This window comes from Acipenser ruthenus, chromosome 53 (genome assembly GCF_902713425.1).
Source record: "Acipenser ruthenus chromosome 53, fAciRut3.2 maternal haplotype, whole genome shotgun sequence".
In the NCBI taxonomy this organism is placed as follows: Eukaryota; Metazoa; Chordata; class Actinopteri; order Acipenseriformes; family Acipenseridae; genus Acipenser; species Acipenser ruthenus.
Genome location: NC_081241.1, coordinates 5105114 through 5122809, shown reverse-complemented (window position 1 = coordinate 5122809; position 17696 = coordinate 5105114). Strand labels below are relative to the sequence as shown.

The 17696-nt window shown below is 39.8% G+C and overlaps 1 long non-coding RNA gene across 1 annotated transcript; it reads right to left on the bottom strand.

The window, feature by feature from the left end:
• Positions 1–14255: 14255 nt before the first annotated feature.
• LOC117965795 (uncharacterized) lies at positions 14256–14902 on the bottom strand. Its single transcript, XR_004661513.2, has 3 exons — positions 14780–14902; positions 14582–14683; positions 14256–14339 (listed from the first exon to the last, which is right to left on the bottom strand). It is a non-coding gene; the product is annotated as an uncharacterized LOC117965795 (long non-coding RNA).
• Between the last annotated feature and the right edge of the window lie 2794 nt (positions 14903–17696).

Below are 17696 nucleotides of genomic sequence, written 5' to 3'. Positions count from 1 at the left end.
CTTTAAAAGAAACACCGTATTTGTATCTAATATCGACACACAGTGGCAAACTGATTTAGTGGATATGTCTAGCTTGTCAAAAGAAAATGGAGGTTACAAGTACATGCTAACATGTATAGATATCTTATCCAAATATGCATGGGTAATACCATTGAAAAATAAGTCATCTAAGACGGTGACAGAGGCTTTCAAGAGGATCCTCAGCACGGGCAGGAAACCTAAAAAACTACAAACTGATAAAGGGACAGAATTTCTAAACAAAGCATTTCAGCACATGCTAAAAAAAACATAATATTCTACACTTTACTACGGGGAATGAACTAAAAGCCTCTATTATTGAGAGATACAACAGGACTCTGAAAACAAAAATGTGGAAATATTTCACCGCTTTTAACACTCACAGGTATATGGATAAACTACAAGAAATGGTACAGGCTTATAACAACTCCTTTCACCGTAGTATTCAAATGAAACCTTCAGAAGTTAATGAAGACAATTCATTTAAAGTGTTTAAAACTTTATACTCCAAGAAGAAAAGCCCTAAACATATAAAGTTTAAGTTTGCGGTCGGTGACAACGTAAGAATTTCAAAGTTAAGGGCTCCCTTTATAAAAGGCTATGAACAGACGTTTACGGCAGAGATTTTTACTATAACAGAATGTATACCAAGATTTCCACCGGTGTATAAACTATGTGATTATGATGGAGAGTCTATAATGGGCACCTTTTATGAACCAGAATTGCAGAAAATAAATGTAAAGACTGATAGGTTGTTTAGGATAGAGAAGATAGTTGCTGAGAAAAAGGAAAATGTTAAAAAGTCTTATCTCATAAAATGGGCCGGTTGGCCTGAAAAATTTAACAGTTGGGTTGCAGGGCATAAGGTGGTGGATCTAAAGTGTTAATAAGTCAGGTGTGTATTTAATTACACTTAAAACGTTATTCAAGATGTCTCAAGACTCTTTTTATGTGACTCTACCTAGTAATGCTTCACAGGATGTTTTCCCTAAAAATGCTTTTTCCAGTTTTACAACCAAACTGGTTAAAACAATGAATCTACCGGGAAAATGGAAAGTTTGCTGAGCAGAGATTCAATATCCCCATACATGGGATAATATAAACCTTAATGACAGCACTTTTATTACTTATGATATAGAAAAGGCGATAAAAAGTGATTATACTATACCAAAAGGATATTATGAGACCCTTCAGGATGTAATAACGACCATGAACGATGTCCTGCTTGGAAAATGACTAGATCAGAAAGGTGACAAGGCACCCGATGAACAACATAAAAATGATTTGAAATTAGTCTATAAACTTATAGAAAGACAAATTTATATAAAAAGTACTACTCCATTTGTGATTTTTGCCAAAGAACAACTCGGACAAATGTTGGGATTTCGTGAGACTATAAAGGGTGAAACTATTAGACTATTGGGCCCTATTGAGGCTAAACTGTATAGTGCTCATTTGAGAACCATCTACCCCACCGATATCCGAGCTGGTTTTTATACCATGTATGTCTATAAAGATCACATTACACATCAAGCTGTTGGAGATAGTTACGTGCCTCTTCTAAGGTGTGTCCCTATTAAAGGCAAAAACAATGATATAATCACGGTAACTTACGACAGACCTCATTATGTACCACTCAGCAAGACCAACTTCGATACGATAACTATACAAATTAAGACGGATCAAAACAAGTTAGTGCCATTCCGTTTTGGGAAGGTTGCAGTGAAGTTACATTTCCGACCTGTAAAGCCTCTTTTTTACACCTAATTAAAAAAGAAAAATGAGACCTCATGGATATGTCAATGCTTATATTAATTATTACAAAAATCAAGCTGGTAATGGATTGCCTGGATTTTCTGGAACTCCAGTAATGTACGGAGCGGGTATAGGGGGTATTTTTCGAAGTCTTTTCAGAAAAGCTTTACCGTTACTTAGAAGGGGTTTTGAAATAGTTAAACCTCATTTTAAATCAGACGCTAAAAATATTGTTAGTGACGTAGTGTCAAAAGTCCTAACAAGTCATAACCCTTCTAGCCACAACAAGAGCCAGTCAGGGGAGGGATTGATGGTGATGTCCAGAGGCTACAAGAGAAAACGTAGCAAACCCCCCGGGATCTCGCTATCATCATCACAAAAAGGCCAAACCCTCTACATTCACGTCATTTAGTAGCGGTAAACGGAGAAGGAACAAGAAACCAAAGACTCACAGAACAAAGAAAAACAGAAACATCTTTTAAATCATGACTCTGGTACATCATATGTCTCAAGAATGTGTGAAATCAGAATTGGATCTGTTTACAATCCCTATACCCAAACAAGTATCGAAAAAAACCTTTAAGTGGAAATTCCCCCCCGTCTGCCTTGTCTGACACGGCTCCGCTCGAATTTTACATAGCGGGAAATGGGGAAGATTATCTTGATTTGAATAATACTCTTTTAAGACTTTCATGCAAAATTACTAGGGCTGATGGCACCGATTTAATTGGGGCCAGTATAGCTGGTATTATCAATTACCCTGTAGCTACCATGTTTTCACAAGTGGATGTAACTTTAGGAAACCGTCTAATTAGTCAAAGCATTATAGCGTAGCATTATAGAAGCAATGCTAAACTTTAGGAAGGACACCCTAGAATCTCAATTCACAGCCGGCTTGTTTTACAAAGATACCCCAGGACACATGGATGAGACTGATCCTGCAGGGGCTAATGAAGGTCTAGTTAAATGGCATACTTTTACCAGAATGAGCCATACCGTCGAACTTTTAGGACCACTGCATGCGGATATATTTTTTCAAGAGAAACTCATGCTAAATGGTATTGACCTGAAAATTAAAATGGTGAAGGCCAGTGACACTTTTTGTTTAATGTCTGATGCCGCAGAAGCATTCAAACTTAAAATTTTAGAAGCTTCTCTCTATATTGAAAAAGTAAAAGTAGCCCCGGAGGTTAGAATTGCTCACGCTCAGGCATTGATGACCTCTAATGCCAAATATCCTATTGATAGAGTGGCTAGGAAAGTTTTTAGTGTTCCTTGAGGGAGTAGGGTATGTAATCAGGAGAATTTGTTTCTGGGACAGTTACCAAAGTTTGTGGTTATTGGTTTAACAGATAATGATGCTTTTAGTGGTTCCTACGCTAAAAACCCTTTTAACTTTAAACACTTTGCCGGGAACTTTATAGCTATGTACGTCGATGGTGAACAAGTCCCCTCAAAACCTTTACAACCCGACTATACAGCAAGACACAACCCCGTCCGTGAATATTACAGTCTAATACAAGCCACGTGTAGACATCTCAAAGACAAACCGTTGATAATTGATCGGTCAGACTTTATTAGAGGCTATGCACTCTATGCCTTTGATTTGACCCCTGACCAAGAATGTGGAGATCATTTTTCCTTAGTAAAAAATGGTAATATGCATCTTGAAATGCGTTTTGCCCATGCTCTGCCAGAGACTGTGAATATGATTGTTTATGCTGTTTTTGAAGACGTGATTGAGGTTTCCCACCAAAGAGCTGTTCTCTTTGATTACTGAAAAGTTTGATGCAACTTTGATCCTTTTTAAAAATGAATACCACCCAGCTTACAGCGCTGCTATCCAGCAACCCTTTGACTGCAAAATATTTTTTTGGGGTCTTAGCTAGTGATCAACTACCCAAAGGAAAAATAAAAAACCTTCTGGCGATACTCATTGTCAACACAGACCCCCAAAATTATCCTGGAGAACACTGGCTGGGGATTTATCTAAAAGAAGAGGGTCAGGGAGAGTTTTTTGATTCTTACGGTAACCCTCCAGATTTTATTTATTTTCCTAAGACCATCTCAAACTTTTTAGACAACAACGCTAAACAAACAGTGTACAATAATCAACCTCTACAAGGTCTTATGACCACGACCTGCGGCCATCACTGTGTTTTCTTCTTACATCATCGAGCCAAAGGACTTACTTACCCTGAGGTTATGGCTCTCTACAGTTCTGATTTAAACAAAAATGATCTGATGGTGGCCCAATTTATACATTGTATGTCTAACCCTAAAAAACAGAACTGTATAAATATATTTTCATGCGTGCAGTGTGTCAAGACTCACCAGGATTTTAAAAAATGTTATGAATGTTAGTCTTCAAAAAAACTTGTATATCTTGAATAAATATTTTTATTGTTGTAAAGACTCATACAGACATATATATCAGACATTGTTTATACACCATATGCATGAATACACAACAAATGTATCAGACACAACTGTGTCTGTTTACACAACAGTTGCATGAATGTACAACAAAATGTAAAGATATGTATGAAACTCAATAAAAACAGTAACATTTTAATAAGTTTCCCATAACTGTTGTCTTTTTTCTGCTTCTTATTCATAGGGGTCTCTAAGGGTCGTTTTTATAGGCTTCTATGAGTTGTCGTGTTTGAGAATTAGGTACTGTAGAATAGGGGACATTTATCACAGCCAAACCTTTGATGAATTCAACCCATCCTACAGGTAGCCTATGTTCAGGGATATGGGTATGCCCTGTTGCAGCCCTGATTAAATCAACCTTATGCGACCCTCTAATGTTCTTGCCCCTAAGAATGAATTCCCCTTGATCATTCCATGAGGTAACCAAAGCATTCTGAGACATTGCATTTAAAATAAAATTAGCATTTTTCTTAGATCTGGAGGGGACGCTACTCATAACATCAGTCACTACCTTAGATTCAGATTCTGCAGCAGGTTGAGCCATTTCCTCAGAGGGGGGTGTAATCAAAGTCAGGGTATTAAGCTCTTTTTCACTCTGTTTAATCAAGGCTAGATATCTCTGTAAGGAGCTTGTGTATAGCTTAACTTTCTCATGGTCACTGATGTCAGTTCTAAGTAGAATGCTTTTCATTTCAGAGTCAACTCTGTTTTCAACTGCTTTTTTAATAGGTTCGGGGTGCTGTGGCTCAGGCTGTCGAAGTCTATCGAGTTGATGTTGGGGTATCAGAAACATTAACTTTGAGGCACTAAGAGTCCTGATAAAAAGGCAATGCAATCCTTATTAAAGCGCTTATAAAACCACCACTCTGATTCACAGTATTTTTCTTCTTTTTAATTGAATGGTTCTTATTACATAGGCTCTTTATAACACGCCACTTCTTTCTGAGAGTGTTTAACTGACTCGAAGTTAAGGGGATGTGACCCTTTAAGGCGTTTAAGGCAATTTCCACAATAGATTTGATAAAATCGTCTGAAGCGTCTCGTAAAACTGCTCTTCTCTGATGAGCAGAGCTACGAACTATGCTCTTTAAGAGATGGAGGTTACGTTTTATTCTAGCCAACATGATGCGTTGTTGATGAGCCTAGATAAATAAAAGTTTTAGCGCTATAACATACCGATTATAAGTGTTTTGTCTTGGTATTTCTCATGTTATAAGCAACTGGCCAATCAGGAGTAAATAAACCAGTTCTTAGACGGTATGCTTCGGGGGTTTGGGCTTTTAAGTCTATTAAAAGATAACCATAGGGTTTTTTTGTTGCATCTTCAAACGTTTCTAAGAAAAACTTGGAGTTCCCGGGGTACATCTGTCGGGCTAGCGTGTTGATTTGAAGTTTATCTCTAGGGTTTTTAAACAGAATAATGTAATTGGCATTCAAGTTTATGGTACGGCTCATTTTTCCTTGAAAAAACAAATTTTGAACCAAATACAGCACGCATGAATTCCTATGATGAACGTATTTTGTAAAAGCTTTCTGTATTTCATCATTTTCACTAGCCGCCTCCATCAAGTCATCTATAATGATTAAATTGATTGTTAGGAGGCATTAAATTATCATCGGTTAATGAAGCCGGTATGCCTTCAATAAATTTTACATTTTTAAGTTTAAGTGCCAATTCGTTGTATAATGGCTGCCAACAGCTATAGCACCATATGATATTCTCAGGGGTTTGGGAAAAGATCTGTTGAGAGTTTTCTAAAAGCTGCTTCACAAAATAACTTTTGCCTGAATTGGAGGGCCCCGATATTATAGCTGCAAAAGGTACCGTTAGTCTAATATCAAAACCATCTTCAGTAGCCATAAGGAAGAGATGTATAATCCGACAGCAAGACTCGCTTATTGTAGACTATTTGAAATGTTTTCTGGAGTGGTTTGTTTTCCAATTGAATTTTTTTTTTATTACAGTGAATCTGGGAGCCTCGAATCATGATATGATCAGCGGTGTTTCTATCATGATTCACAAAGTTTAGAACAAGGTCTTTTAATTAAGCGAGGTTAATTAATTTGGAATTCTCATAGTTTAGGGTAATACCCTTTACTTTGAGACATGTTTTCCGCTGTTTGTGATGTATCCATACGTTTTAGGGCCCCCTGACACAAACTCTGTAATGTATTCCCCCAGCTTCAACTCGCTAGTTAAATCACCAAGATAATCGCCTAGTTCTGGACGCCAAGCCTAGTGCCTACTGACAAAGATCACAGAGTCCGTATCATGATACAGACATCGATCCTGCAGACGATCCATGATGTTATAGAGCTCTAGCCGTGCGTAAGCGGTTGCAAACGCCGCTATGAATACGTTTACATTACCTGGGGGAGTATAGGTATCAGAAGCATAACGCCACTGAACCTGTGCCACCGTATCACTTACAAAACAAAAATGCGAAATCTGATATCTTTTTGAAAAGAGAAAATGGAAAAAACTGGTCAGGATCTTTAACCAAGCTTGTAGAGAGTTGGTTAGTTCTTTGGGCTAGCTTCCCCCAAAGTGAGTTTAAACATAATTTGGAGATTGTCTTTTAGCAGGGTTGACATGAATGTTTTGAGGAGCTAATTGAACCCCCTCTTTCTGAAAATATTCAGCAATATAACGCTCTACGCACATCGTCTGTACAATGAGCAGGGTAACCTGAACTTTCCTGTTTCCCCTTGAGATGACTATTAATGTAACCTGTAAAGAGGGTGTCAGATTTCTGAGGAAAATGCCAAACTTCGTGTATTTTAGACACTTTGTAACCTTTCTCAAGAGCTTTGACTACCTCAACACTGCACCATGTTCCTGTCAAGGCTCATTCTCCAGAGGTATGGTTACATACCACGGTCTGGTTTAGTGTTTCTGCGCATGAACGGCAGAGGGTAAACATTAATTTACCACAGATTTGGGCAGGCAGTACGGGGAAAAAAAGATCCCTAGGGGCAGTACTGTTACTTTGAACAATCCAAAGTACTACCTCAAGTCTTGAAAATTATGGTAAATTATGGTAGGATGGTCTACAGGATACACTTTTGTTTTGTTGACAAAGGGGTACAAGCTAGTGAAATCAAAGTATTCCATCCTTTCATTTTCTTGGGCCACATAATGTAATGTAATGGCATTTGTATGACCCCCAAACAGCGCCTAACGAGGATTGATACGTTCTGGAAAATCAGAGCGAACCAGAAAATCGTGAACTTTAGGCTGTTTTTTCAGGGCGTTCCATTCATGCTCCCAAATAACTCTGACTTCCAACCCGTAAACCTTTTGCAATGTTTCAATCTTTTCATCAAAGTGATGATACATTGTACCGCAGGATACTTTGCTTAAGGGGTTTACATCGGCTGAATCATAGCATTGGGGACAACCATGAAAAAAGCACCCAGCAAATTCAAAAGCTGTACGCTTACCATTAATCACAGCATACCCGTCCAAGAAAAAGGGTCCTATTTTAAGCTCTCCATAGTTTAAAGCATGTTGAATGAAAACATTTTCAGTTTCAGATACATACATTAACCATTGTATCGAGGCATTTGAAAAGCTTTTTTGCTGGTCACTGTAATTGTCGGGAGGAATGATAGCTATTGTGTCTTTAGGCATGAATTTACTTCTATACATAGCCATGCACAGTGAAGCAATGGTAGTACATTGGAAGGGGTCTATCTGCCCTATAGCATAATCCTCTGTACAGAATTTGATACAGGCCTCTTTCAAAATTTCAACATAATTTTTGCAGTAGAATGCCATTTCTTCTCTGAAATTAAAAACACCATTCTTAATCGACTCATACCATTTGTAAAAGTCATCACGTTCTTCAGACATCATTTGCTGAACACCATAGTAACGTGGTTCAGGATAGGACCCTACATAATTCTGGTTTTCAACAGTATTAAAAAAATGAGGAAAATATCCTTTTCTGGCTTCAAATCCCATAGCTGCAGGCAGTGCACTTAACTTCATGGGCATAAAGTTAAAGGAATCAATGTAACACATCTTAAAAGCTTCGTCTGTAAAACACATTAACTTGCTACCTGAGCAATGATATGAGGGTTAACACTGCTGGTTACTAAATAATTCATCAGTAAATAGCTGTCATACGACTTTGCGTTGTGCGCTAAGAAAGTATAGCCTGCATAACAGGGTCTGCGATACCTTTCAAAAAACCTTTTCACACAATCCTCACCCTCCCAAAACCATGATTCACCACCCATGTGGATGCAGTACAAATAATTTGGAATGTGCACGCCATCTTCCTGCCGACATTCAAAATCATAAAACACATATTTATCTGTGGGCTCACAAGGTTTAGGCACTTGAATGAAGCATTTGTGCTCAGTGTGAGGTAACAACACAGTCTTACATATCTTGCAGTAGGGACTAACACATTTATGAGTCTGAGATTTATCAGGATTGCATTTATAGAGAGAATAGCATCTTGTACAAAGTTTTAAAATGTCACACATAGAAACCTGTTTTTCACTGTTGGCTTTATCTCAGAGAATCTTATGTTCATCATAACAGAGCTGTGATCGACAATAACGATTGCAACCGTTACATTACAGAGGCATCGCTGTTACAGGCTGGTGAAAAAAAACATTACAGTGTCCCTCACAACGATGTCCAGATCGGTTACTGTAGGACGTGTAACAGTAATTACACAGATAGGCTACACCCAGAAAACCTTTCAAGTTAACAATAACATAGAAATGATTCTCATGAAGAAACAGAAATACAGTTTTGCTTGTTGGTCATGTATCTGTTTGGTGTTTCAGGAACACGTCCTTTTGAGGACATCTGTACCACACCACAATTTTAACATCTAGGGTCTGTTCAAATTTATCTATGTCTGCAAACGATACCATCTGATGTTCACTTAACCCCACACACTGTTGAAGTTTTAAAGCCTCAGCCATACACGTATCATAGGCACCCCTGAATTCTGGAAATAACAAGCTCAGAACGCTGTAAGCAAAACATAATTGATTGTCTCTGTTGTAACATATAATCAGATGTTTGGCTTTTTTCTAATAAGCTCACTTTTCATTAAGGCCTGCAAACCTCTCCTTAGACCCCCTCCTTCAGGACACCTTATAACCTGGACAATCAACATCAAAGAGTCATCAGCCAAAATTTCACTATGACTTTGAAGGTTAGCTTCAATCTGACTGAGAAAATTGTCTAGACTTAAATTGTCTCCAGTCATTTTTACATACACTGGTATATCTAAGGATCCTGCTCGTAATTCAAGTTGCACAATGTCTGCGGGTCTTAACGTTCTAGAAACCTCACTCAGCATATTCTCTAACGTTTCATGCAGCACAGTAAAAACTTCAGCGTAGGAATCCAGATTATACAGATGTGTAAAGTTAAGAGGTTGCTTCAATTCGAAATTGTTAAACATAGGTCTATGTCTAAGATGTACACCTTCCCCACCAATTCTACCACCATCGCTAACCCTATGGGGGTCCTGTAAACCAGAAGGACCTGCCACTTGATCATCATGTAATACACCACCCCCCGGGACTTTTATGCTAAAAGAGTCATCCTGACAACCCCCCCTGTTTAAGCCTTTCCCTATTTGGCTTTCCATATCATCTACACTCTCTGTAGTAACATGATTTTCTCTAGACATTTCTTGCAAAAGCTTAACCAGAGTCAAAATTGATCTGAGTCAATTTAGCATCATTAATACCCCCTGGGTACTGGGAGTTATCGTTGTTTATATTTGGGATTATGTCATTTATAGGGGGACTATCTGTAGAAATTTCATCAATCAGAGCCCTGATTGAAGTTAAATTACACGAGTTATAATTTAAATAGTTTAATAGTTTGTCTAGATAGTCAAAATTCTCAAAAACTCCTAAATTTTAGGGGTGAACAGTGCTTGGTCTTACATTTAGGGTTGGAGACTTACTATGTGTAGGGGAGCTTGTTGAGGGATTTGTATTTGAGGTACTTTGGGGGATGATTACAGAATTACCCACAGAATTTGACACAGTTTGACTCGGATCAATTGAAACCTTTTTATTTTTTTGAACACCAATCATAGCATCATCATTGTTAGAATCATTATCAACATTAATTTCAACATGTTTCCTCTTACAAGTATTTTTCCAAAAGGGTGCCATTATTGCTCTACAATTACAAAGTTACTGTTTTAAAAAACCTATAGTTTTCAACAGGGTTATTAAGGTTTGAATATTCTGAAACACCTCAGGGTCTGACACTAGAGCCCTTATAGCAGGGTGTCTGTAAATGATCTGATCTATAGTCAATTCTACATGTTTCAAGAGCTCTACGCTGTGATACCTAGTATTCGAAGATGAGGCAGGCGTTGGTTTTAGCCTTTGAGGTACTTCTGAGACTGTGGGGGTGACTCTTGATTGCAGCGAAGTGTGTAACTGTGGCAATGTGCCCCGCCCCTGTGTGCAATTGTGTGTTATGTGTTGTATGTTGCGTGCGTGTGTTAATGTTGGTGTATAGATTGGTACACGGGATATAAACGGGTCTGTGTTTCACGTGTGATTTAATAAGTGTAGATTTGTATTTAGGCACGAGGAGGGCACAAATCAATTCACGTGCTGGTTAAATGTAATATGTGAGCACGGGGTTGCACAGAATTAATTCACGTGCTGGGATTCAAGTGAATAATTAATTAGTAATTGAATCCCAGCACAACAGTATATATAGACACATTTTCTTTCACTCGTGGTTGGGTGTTCGGTGAGTGGAGAACGGGAGAGAGAGAAGGAGAAAATAAAACAAAGTAAGAACGTAAATTAGAAGTGTTTTCACTCACCGTGTTTGTTCGTCTGTCTGTTTAAGTGTAGTACGTTTTGTTTGTCTTTTTGTTTTGGCTCGAGTGCCGTGTCCCGTGTTTTTCTGTTTAAAACCTTTTATTTTCTGTTCTGTCTGTTTATTCATTAAATGCTGAGCGCGATCACGCGCTCAGCTTAACCAAAACTCCAAGTCTCTGTGTGTTACTTCCTGGCTCTGGTCTGACACCACCCACTCCGGCCGTCTTTGTGACAGCGCCTCCAGGACTCAGGCCAGAGCAGGAACCGCATTTTTGGATTTAAAAAAAAAAAAAAAAAAAAAAAAAAAAATGTCAGAAGACGCCATCAAAGTGCGGGACTGGATGCTGGAAAATGCTGGGCTGGAGGCCCAGTCTATACCAGTAGTCGTCCGGTTCCTGCGGTTTATGGATAGGGAACGATGGGAGGCTTACGAGAGGGAACAGACCGTAAGCACCTGGGAGGAAGGTGTGGGGTTGGTCCTCAGCTACCTGGAGGCAATTATAAGTGGAACAGCAGCCCAGGTAGCAGGTCCACCAGCAGAGGAAGAATGCCTGCTGTCCCCGTCTAAACCAGCAGAGGAAGAATGCCTGCTGGTTTTGCGTCCACAGCCCGAGCGGGAGGAGCCAGAGCGTCCACAGCCCGAGCGGGAGGAGCCAGAGCGTCCACAGCCCGAGCGGGAGGAGCCAGAGCGTCCACAGCCCGAGCGGGAGGAGCCTGAGCGTCCACAGCCCGAGCGGGAGGAGCCTGAGCGTCCACAGCCCGAGCGGGAGGAGCCTGAGCGTCCACAGCCCAAGCGGGAGGAGCCTGAGCGTCCACAGCCCAAGCTGGAGGAGCCCGAACGTCCTACGCCTGAGTGGGAGGAGCCCGAACGTCCTACGCCTGAGTGGGGGGAGCCCGAACGTCCACAGCCCAAGAGGGGGGAGTCGGTGCGTCCACAGCCCAAAAGGGAGGAGTCGGTGCATCCACAGCCCAAAAGGGAGGAGTCGGTGCGTCCACAGCCCAAAAGGGAGGAGTCGGTGCGTCCACAGCCCGAAGAGAGGGAAGTCGGGGCTTCCACAGCCCTAGGACCCAAGCTGCCAGCAGAGGGAGAATGCCTGCTGGTTCCACCTCCACCAGCAGAGGGAGAATGCCTGCTGGTTTCCCCGTCAAAGGCGGAGCCGCACCAGTTCCCTGCAAGAGAGGCAGAGCAGCACTAGTCCCCTGGAAAAGGGGGAGACTACACGCTGCTCCCACCTCCATCGGCAGGAGACTACACGCTGCTCCCACCTTCACCGGCAGGAGCAGAGCAGCCGGAGCTGCCTCTGCCTCCGCCACCTACACCGGCAGGAGCAGAGCAGCCGGAGCTGCCTCTGCCTCCGCCACCTCCACCGGCAGGAGCAGAGCAGCCGGAGCTGCCTCTGCCTCCGCCACCTCCACCGGCAGGAACAGAGCAGCAGGAGCTGCCTCTGCCTCCGCCACCTCCACCGGAAGGAGCAAAGCAGCAGGAGCTGCCTCTGCCTTCACCACCACCACCGCCAGGAGCAGAGGAGCAGGAGCTGCCTCTGCCACTTCCAGGAGCAGAGGAGCAGGAGCTGCCTCTGCCTCCGCCACTGCCAGAAGCAGAACAGCAGGAGCTGTCTCTGCTTTCCGTACCTCCACCACAGGGAGTACGGTGGCCGGAGCCCCAGAAAGGGGAGCTGTCGGCCACGAAGAAGGGGGAGACCACCAACCCCAGCAGCAGTTTCGCTGCCGGAGATCGTGGGGGAGGTCCGGAGACCTGCTCCCACTGCAGCAGTTTCGCTGCCGGAGATCGTGGGGGAGGTCCGGAGACCTGCTCCCACTGCAGCAGTTTTGCTGCCAGCAGTACTGTGGTCGGAGGCCCACCAAGGGGAGCTACCGGCTACGAAGGAAGGGGGAGAGGTCAGGAGACCAGCATCCCCCGCAGCAAGTTCGCTGCAAGCGTGGACTAGCAGGCTGTCAGCCGTGCCACTACCGGCAGGGGTGCTGACAGCATGGCCAGCCAGGGGCCCACTGAAGCCTCCCTTCCCAGCCCGAGACTTTGTCCTGGACTACTGGATTTTTAAGGGGGGAGGTGGCCGTTGAGGCCATGTGTGCTGCGCACAAGGGGGGGTATATGTGACAATGTGCCCCGCCCCTGTGTGCAATTGTGTGTTATGTGTTGTATGTTGCGTGCGTGTGTTAATGTTGGTGTATAGATTGGTACACGGGATATAAACGGGTCTGTGTTTCACGTGTGATTTAATAAGTGTAGATTTGTATTTAGGCACGAGGAGGGCACAAATCAATTCACGTGCTGGTTAAATGTAATATGTGAGCACGGGGTTGCACAGAATTAATTCACGTGCTGGGATTCAAGTGAATAATTAATTAGTAATTGAATCCCAGCACAACAGTATATATAGACACATTTTCTTTCACTCGTGGTTGGGTGTTCGGTGAGTGGAGAACGGGAGAGAGAGAAGGAGAAAATAAAACAAAGTAAGAACGTAAATTAGAAGTGTTTTCACTCACCGTGTTTGTTCGTCTGTCTGTTTAAGTGTAGTACGTTTTGTTTGTCTTTTTGTTTTGGCTCGAGTGCCGTGTCCCGTGTTTTTGTGTTTAAAACCTTTTATTTTCTGTTCTGTTTATTAAATGCTGAGCGAAAGCATTCGCTCAGCTTCACCAAACCACACATCTCTGTCTGTTTATTTCCTGCATCTGGTCTGACGCCACCCACTCCGGCCGTCTTTGTGACAGTAACCTTCTGGAAATTTTACAGGGCCTTTTAGACTTTGGATCCCTGATGACTGATGTTTTGTCCTCTGAAGAATCGCTGTCCACAATAAGAGTAGGTCTAGTGGGCCGTTCTAAATGAAAATATACCAAAATATACCATCAGACCAAAATACATTAACAGATGTTTAATGAAATATTTAACATACTTTTTTTAAAAAATGCTTCATTTTTAAATAGTTACTTACTTTTGAGAGGTCTTTTTTTCAGATTTTGGTTGTTTATTGTGGGGGTCTAAGGGGGTCCTCGCCTGTACATCTATGCCCTCTGATGTACTGGCCTCGTCTTTCCTTTGGGTTTTTTCAGGGTTTTCTAAAAATAATAATAATATAAATGGTTGAATATGATTGTTTTATTAACCTAAAATAATTAATATTACTTATAAATGATCAAACATATTTTATTAATCTATAAAACAATACTGTTCATACTTTTAGACACTTCTGAGTCTGACGGTAGGTCACTGAAAGATGTAATGAAGTATTCTTCCAGTTGCGAGGAATCTTCAACGTAGTCAGATTCTAAAACTGAATGAAACAGATATGTTTTTAAAAATGAAATAATAATAAAATAAAAATATATAATAAAAATAATAACTTTAAATAATGTCTATAAACTGTAATAATTATACATAACTTAATATCAATATATATATATATATATATATATATATATATATATAATAATTACATTTCTGTATTTGCTATTAATAAACAGACATAAATATAGTTAGTAATAGTACACACTTTAAAACACAAAATTTACTCACTTTTAGGCGTTTCGGCAGTCACTGAGAGATTATTTAAAAAGTCCTCAGGGACAACCAGGGCTGTCGGTAGCTCCTGGTGTATGTACTCTCCGGGACCCTGTTCTGTAATTTAAAGTAGGTATGAATACTTAGAGAAAGAAAGATCACAATATTTTGGTTTAGCAACAGTAAAAAAAAAAAAAAAAGTTTGATACTCACCATTGTAACCCGGCGTCTCGAGGAGCCATGTGGGGGAAAGAGGAATAATAGTAGTAGTCTGATCATTGTATTGATCAAGCACTACCTCTTCATGTGAAATTAAATGTTCTTCTATAAGCTCCTCGATATCTATAAAATATGAAAAATATATAATTTTAAATAAATAATAATAATAATAATAATAATAATAATAATAATAATAATAATAATAATAATAATAATAATAATAACATAAAATAAAATAATAATACATAACTAAAATTCCCAATGCTAAAGTATGTATTTATAATCGAATTTATATCTCTGAGTTATAGACCCGTCACAGACAAAACCGCTAGGGTCTTCATTCACAAGCTAAAAACACCGTTTTCCATAGGCTTAACGACATAAATTCCAATTAAAATTTTGTTTTGATTCAGTTATATTCAATTCAATAAGCTTTATTGGCATGACAAGTATAAAAACATAGTTAAATGGCGGCTTAGTTATATCTATTTTCTTTACTCTGTATTACATGCAAAAAATATTCTCACTCGTTTTGTGAACGTTTTATGCAATCTGTTTATAACTTATTTCATTTAAAGGTTTTATTAGTTTTTTTACCCCCATATCTACATCTTCTGTTTTATTTAATGTACACACAGCTATTATATATATATATATATATATATATATATATATATATATATATATATATATATATATATATATATATATATATATATATATATACACAGACGTGCTCAAATTTGTTGGTACCCTTACAGCTCATTGAAATAATGCTTCATTCCTCCTGAAAAGTGATGAAATTAAAAGCTATTTTATCATGTATACTTGCATGCCTTTGGTATGTCATAGAATAAAGCAAAGAAGCTGTGAAAAGAGATGAATTATTGCTTATTCTACAAAGATATTCTAAAATGGCCTGGACACATTTGTTGGTACCCCTTAGAAAAGATAATAAATAAATGGATTATAGTGATATTTCAAACTAATTAGTTTCTTTAATTAGTATCACACATGTCTCCAATCTTGTAATCAGTCATTCAGCCTATTTAAATGGAGAAAAGTAGTCACTGTGCTGTTTGGTATCATTGTGTGCACCACACTGAACATGGACCAGAGAAAGCAAAGGAGAGAGTTGTCTGAGGAGATCAGAAAGAAAATAATAGACAAGCATGGTAAAGGTAAAGGCTACAAGACCATCTCCAAGCAGCTTGATGTTCCTGTGACAACAGTTGCAAATATTATTAAGAAGTTTAAGGTCCATGGAACTGTAGCCAACCTCCCTGGGCACGGCCGCAAGAGGAAAATCGACCCCAGATTGAACAGAAGGATAGTGCGAATGGTAGAAAAAGAACCAAGGATAACTGCCAAAGAGATACAAGCTGAACTCCAAGGTGAAGGTACGTCAGTTTCTGATCGCACCATCCGTCGCTTTTTGAGCGAAAGTGGGCTCCATGGAAGAAGACCCAGGAGGACTCCACTTTTGACAGAAAAACATAAAAAAGCCAGACTGGAATTTGCTAAAATGCATATTGACAAGCCACAATCCTTCTGGGAGAATGTCATTTGGACAGATGAGTCAAAACTGGAGCTTTTTGGCAAGTCACATCAGCTCTATGTTCACAGATGAAAAAATGAAGCTTTCAAAGAAAAGAACACCATACCTACAGTGAAACATGGAGGTGGCTCGGTTATGTTTTGGTGCTGCTTTGCTGCGCCTGGCACAGGGTGCCTTGAATCTGTGCAGGGCACAATGAAATCTCAAGACTATCAAGGCATTCTGGAGCAAAACGTACTGCCCAGTGTCAGAAAGCTCTGTCTCAGTCGCAGGTCATGGGTCCTCCAACAGGATAATGACCCAAAACACACAGCTAAAAGCACCCAAGAATGGATAAGAACAAAACATTGGAAAGAGCTGAAACTTGCAGTCTGAAGGCACCCATCAAACCTGAGACAGCTGGAGCAGTTTGCTCAGGAAGAGTGGGCCAAACTACCTGTTAACAGGTGCAGAAGTCTCATTGAGAGCTACAGAAAACGTTTGATTGCAGTGATTGCCTCTAAAGGTTGTGCAACAAAATGTTAGGTTAGCGGTCCCATCATTTTTGTCCATGCCATTTTCATTTGTTTTATTATTTACAATATTATGTTGAATAAAAAATCAAAAGCAAAGTCTGATTTCTATTAAATATGGAATAAACAATGGTGGATGCCAATTACTTTTGTCAGTTTCAAGTTATTTCAGAGAAAATTGTGCATTCTTCGTTTTTTGGGGAGGGGTACCAACAAATTTGAGCATGTCTATATATATATATATATATATATATATATAATTTTCCAGTCCCGTCCCCAGACAAGACGCCTACTAAAGTGTTAGATCATAAAGTTGCTAGCCAAAAGGTTTTACACCTAGCAAATGATTTTCGGGGCTAACTTCCTCTGACTAAGGCTATCTGTGCGTCAACACCTTAAGGGCTCCATATTGTTCATAGCGTGTAAAATCGAATATATATATATATATATATATATATATATATATATATATAGTGAAATAACAGACACAATTTGGATAATATAACTTATAAAGGATCATTACAACAGGATGGTGAAAACATAACGCTACACTATTGCTCATATAGTTTAAAAATCTAAACAGTAAAACGTATTAATGATCTGCAAAATCATCAGAATAGTTTGATTGTGTTTGAGAACTATTCAAAGCTACTGGGGTTTAGCCTGATCGGAGGCGGTGATAAAACACAATATTTTTCTCTTTTATTTTTATTTGCAATACAACACATATTCCAATTTTATATATCTTTTAAAAACATTTATTTTGTAATCTTTTTGATTGAAACTATATTCAGTTTGAAATAGCACTAGGCTTGCCGATCCTGCTGAGACCCGACATGCT